Source organism: Hibiscus syriacus, unplaced genomic scaffold (assembly GCF_006381635.1).
Source record: "Hibiscus syriacus cultivar Baekdansim isolate YM2019G1 unplaced genomic scaffold, ASM638163v2 tig00000991_pilon, whole genome shotgun sequence".
In the NCBI taxonomy this organism is placed as follows: domain Eukaryota; kingdom Viridiplantae; phylum Streptophyta; class Magnoliopsida; order Malvales; family Malvaceae; genus Hibiscus; species Hibiscus syriacus.
This window is the reverse complement of record NW_024061840.1, coordinates 1,873,356-1,879,355: the sequence shown is the minus strand read 5'-3', so window position 1 is coordinate 1,879,355 and position 6,000 is coordinate 1,873,356.

Sequence of the window (6,000 nt, the reverse complement as noted above, 5' to 3'; positions counted from 1 at the left end):
TGACTTTCAACTACTCAAAGCTTTTTTGTCATTTCTCATTTTGCAGGAAGAAGACTCCCTTCTGAAATAACTTTGTCAATAGGGTAATTATCATTGAGAAGCCCAAAACGAAGTAGCGATAGTACCTGACTAGAACCAGGAAACTATGTACCTCTGACATATTCTTAGGTGGTTCCTACTCAACTACTACTTGAATATTTCGAGGATCAACTCAGATCTCATCTACTACTACAACGTGACCCAAAAATGATACCTCTAATAACTAGAACTCAAACTTCCCAAACTTGGCATATATTTGACGCTCTTAAAGTTTTTGCAGAATGATACGTAGATGCCGGTCATACTCATCCTCTAATTAAGAGTACACAAGAATGTCATCAATGAATACCACGATGAACTTTTTAGGTACAGATAGACGACCCAGTTAATTAAGTCCATGGATTTTTTTGGGAGTTGGTGAGTCCAAACGACATTACCAAGAATTCATAGTGACCATATCTTGTCCTAAATGTCATCTTTTCTATATCGACATCCTTGACTTTCAATTGATAGTATCCTAACCTTAAGTCAATTTTAGGGAACACACATGTTCCCCTAAGTTGATTGAAGAGGTTGTCGATCCTAAGAATGAGATAACGATTCTTTGGTTAACTTGTTCAACTATCAATAGTCGATGCACAACCTGATCGATCTATCATTCTTTTTGATGAAGAAAATTGGTACTCACCAAGGAGATATACTTGGTCTGATAAAACCATTTTCTAGCAACTCTTAGATATAGGATTTTAACTTCTTTAGCTCTGTCAATTCCATACAATTGGGAACAACAGACATTAAAATGAAGCTCGACAACACTTCAATGATAAACTCTAACTCTTGGTCGGGTGGTAACTCCTCAAAAAACACGTAAGAGAAATCTCAAATGACGTGAATATCCCCGAGTGTTAGAACTAAAATTATGGTATCGATCACAAGAGCCAATAAGGCCTTACAACCTTGGGTGATCATTATCTGAGTTATTACAACTGATATCATCCTCAAATACCCCGATTTCTCGTTGATCATTACTAGAGGTACCATCGATGTTCTTGAGCTTAAGTTGCATGGACTTGCACTTTAAACTAGCGTCAAGCTTGGATAACCAATCCATACCCAAAATCATGTCAAATTCTCACAATGGTAACTCCATCAAGTTGGCTAGAAAAATCTAACCTTGAATTTCTATTAGGCATCATCGGTGAACCTTGTCAACCAGAATATCTAGACCTAAAGGGCTGGACACTCAGACTCTTATTTCTAAGTCATCTATTGGATGTTTCTCTCTCAAACTAGGTCATAACAGATATAGGAGTGGGTGGAACTGGATCTAGTAGTGTAGCATCCTAAAATCAGGGCTAGTGATCAAAATGGAAGTTTTGAAACTTTGAGGTATGATTTTAAAAGATTGAAAAGTTTAGGGACATATTTGGAAATATTTTGTGAATGATTGTTAGTAATTATTAAATGAAGTAAAGGGTAAAATGGTCATTTCACAAGAAAGATTTTTATTTTCCCTTTATAAGAGAATGAACCACGTGGAAAAGGAGAGAAAGGGAAAGACAACTCTGGAGGCTTGCTATATTTTTCCTCCCGTGGCTTCAATGGTAAGATATCAATCGAGAGCAAAGTTCAGAGAAGTCGACAAGTATTAGGCATCGAGGAAAAGATAAGAGAACGGTATTGACTAGTGAGGCCAGGTGAGTGCATATTAGATAATATATGATGTTTAATGGAAGTAAGACTTGCAACAAGTCTATTTCCTATAGTAGAATGCATGAATTCATTAATATGAGCATATGTTTGATATGATGTATGTGTTGTATGTTATATGATTTATGTGAACATGCCTGGTATGTATTATATATATGTGAATTATGTGAATATAAGAGAATAAAACATAAACTATATGAAAAAAATAAGAGACATATGATATAACCTATGTGAACATGTAAGAAGGTATATGAGTTATATGTGCTACATGATATAAATGATTTCATAAGAAATGACATGATCTATGTGATACAAAATTATGTGATTACATGATCACAACAGATAAGACATGTGATAAGAGATATGTGATATGAAAGTATGAATATGTGAAATGATATAAGTGTTAATGCCTATGTTATGTGTCATGAGAGCTAGAGTTATAGTTGGTATGCCAAGAGTCGAGGGTTACCTATGTCCTTCGGGGCATATAGACAGGTTACCTATGTCATTCGGAACATATGAATAGGTCCTTCGGGACATAGTTTTAACATGCCACTCAGTGGATTCTTATACGAGCTGTGGTGAAAGCATATGTGTGCACAACCTCAATGTACTCGCATATCTTTAGTTCTCACATGTGTACATGGGCTAATAAAGAGATAATAGAAATAAACTTGATATGATTGTTATGAAATTGTGTAATTGGATATGAGTGTATTGGTTGCATGTATTGCATATGTTATATTATCTATGTGAAATTATGTTTGTTTGATATTTGGAATATAAAAAAATATAATGAACTTATATGATATGTTACAAGTAATTACACGAGAAATGTTGTGAACTCCATAAGTATATGTATATGTAATAAGGTAGTGGACTATAGGATTATATGAATAGAATAACTATGATCGTACTGTGAGAATATATTTTGTGGGTGAACTAGTATAATGGAATTATATTATTAAATGAGAATAAAAATAAAATAAATAGTATATCAAATAGGAAACATGTACAGAAATAAGTATAAGAATAGATGAGATAAGTTGTATAGGAAGGTCTATATGTTTCAATGAAATTGTGATCTAAAAACTTGTTAAATTCTTAGTTAATATGAAATATAGTACAAGGATCTAGGAAATGAAGTCATATGAGAATATCATAGGAATTAGATCATGATAAATTATGAAAGTTTATGTTTATGTGACAAATTATATGAGAAATGAACTAATAGAATATAAGGAATTAGTATATAAGAATATGATATAGAATATGTAACAATAATCTGTGGGTTATATGATAAATAGGAGTATATGGAAATAATAGATAAGATATGTGACTCTAGAATAGAAATTATATGATTAAAAGTTATATAAAAGAAATGGTTTAAATGATAACAGGAGAATGTGATATAAGCTGAGTGGGGTAGATATAAATGATTATATGAATATGAAATAGTATACAATTCTATATGATATCATGATATATGTGTATGTATATATATTTATTACATGAAAATGTATATGAGGATGTATGATATGATGGTATAAATCATGCATTCATTGTTAGGAATTATAGTTTACCTTATATATTTTATATGCCTTAATAAGTCATAGACTTAGCGTGTGAGTGTTTCACACGTAGGTTCCGGAAAGCGAGAAGATAAGTGAAGAGGAGCAAGACAGGTCAGCATATCCTTTACGAAGTTCAGATCAGAAAAGAAATGATGAATATGTATTTTTTTATTTTAAATATAATTGGCATGTACTAATAGAATTGAGTTGAATATGCTCTGATATGTTTTGTAAAACCAATTGATTTTAATTTAAATGAAAAGTAATCATTTTCTTGAATTGTGGAATTAACTTTTAGTCATTTTGTAAAGAAAATGTTTGAAAAGTCAATATGACACCTTGGGCTCGGATCCGGGTCGGATACGGGTTGGGGGTGTTAAAAATAGTGTGATAACTAGAATGAAAAATACTATAAAGGTACCTAATATATGTAACGCCCGAATCCTGGGTTAGGTGTTCGAGTTAACTTGAGTGGTTCTTAGATAAATCCATTAGCATTTTGAGAAAACTTGAACCAAGTTAGCCTTGGGTCTAGGCTCGGTTTTGGCCCAACATGTGTTAAAAAGGGGGTTCTTAAGTTAGGATCAAAACTAAGAGGATTAAAAGAGCAATTCTACCATTTAGAAATTCAAAAGCTGAAAAATATTAATTGTGAGTGATCTCACGTTGTCCCCTCCGCTTTTCAACATTGTCTTATTTGTCTTCTTCCGCTCTTTCCTAATTATTTTCTTCATTTCCAAGAGTAGAACAAAGGTTGAAGCTTTTAGTTTTACAAGACTAGTTCAAGGGTTCCAAGGTAAGAAATGAAACCACCATCTCCTTAGTTTTCAATCAAGCTCTCATTTACAAGTTTTGGTTGAGAAAACTAAATATGGGTTTAATGGGGGGTTTAGAAACCTATGTGAAATCAACTAGTTTTTGGAAGATTCAGACCTCTAGAAATGTTCTAAAATCTCCCTTAAGCTTCCTAATAAGTAACCCCGATATTAATTTCTTATCTAGTAAGGAAAGTTGGAGAAAGCTCTAAGTGCAAAGGGAAGGAAAAACTCACCCTTGGTTGAGTTGAAGGAGCTTCTAGCAGCATAAAAACTCAGGTAACTCACTCCTAACTCAACTCTACCACATGTAGGTCATTAGATGAGTTTGTTAGCTTGCATGAGTTATGAAGCATGTTCATGGTAGAATTTAGAGTTTGTGTGTTTTCAGCATGTTTAAGGACTTATTATTACCCTTATTATCAGACATATCAGACTAATAACTTTTGGGGACCTCAATAGGACGTTTGGGAGTGTTGGGGAGGCATTTTCGTGTCCAAAATAGGGTATTTCCGGGCATGAGTATCAATACTGGAAGAACAATACTGATAATGTTCTTCAAACGTTAAAACAAATGGGTTTTTGGGCTAGAAGTATCGATGCTCATGCAATGGGTATGATACTGTAGGTAAGGTATCAATACTCTCATAGTGGTATCGATACCAAGTTTACTCCCCAACAGGGGTATCAATACTTAGGTATTTTTAAAAACATCGAAGTCAAATTTGGTATCGATACTCCAGCTAGAGTATCGATACCATCCCTTTGTCTTCATTCCTAAATAACTCAGTAGTATCAATGCCTAGAAGCCAATATAGATACTCAGAGGCTAAGGATGAAAGTGAATATTTTTCAAATAATGAGAGTTTAGTGTATCTTAACTACGACCTCCTAAATAAAACATTTTTTTGATGTGAATGAAAATATAATTAATTGGTAACTTCATACATACATTCTATCACAAAAATATGCAAAGCTCAATTGTTAGTGGACTATTAAAATGTGCCATATCCAGATGAAATTTGGAAGGAGAACAAGGGAAAATAGAGGACCACAAAGTCGTTCCCTTTGCGTGGCCAAAAAGATGCATCAGACTTTGGATTTTGGACCATTACTAATTAAATTTTGTTACGTCACGTAAATATTCAGGCAGTCCCAATTTTTTTCTCCAATTATTTAATGTCCTCCTACCCTTTTATAATGAAAATTAGTAGCTTCCAAACAAAGCTATTCATTTCCTCTCATTATTGATATGGAATTTCACCTTATTGCAACATCTTGGAATGTATCTCATAAATGAGATATTATGGGCTAATTAATGTGTATATATATAAGGAAAGAAAATAACTTTAAAAAGGTACAATGATGTATTTTATATTGAATACATTGTACCTTTATAAAATTTTGGTCATGTCATATAGGATCCACAAGTTCGTATTTATAAAATTATCTCATCAAGTATTTAACGTTACAACATTATGTAAATTTAAATTCAAAACCTTGATTAAGTTAGAATAATCCAAACACTTGTTAGATATCATATTTAGAAATAATAATATTTCCTAATCAGGGACATACACATGATTTTTTATTAAGGAGGCGAAAGTAAATTATCAATAAAAAATACAAAGAAAATACTTAAATTATATTAGAATTTAAAAATTTCAAGGAATTGATCGTCCCACCAACCCCTTCAATCGATCCCTAACCCAAATGGAATGGACTCCACGTTCACATCAAAGGCATTTGTGTTGGTAAGCAATTAATTCTTGTAACCTAAAACTATGCAATGAAGAGATTAATGGCAAAGAGGTTGCCTAGCTATCAATGGGAAACTCTATTGAAGAAAGACTATGGGGATA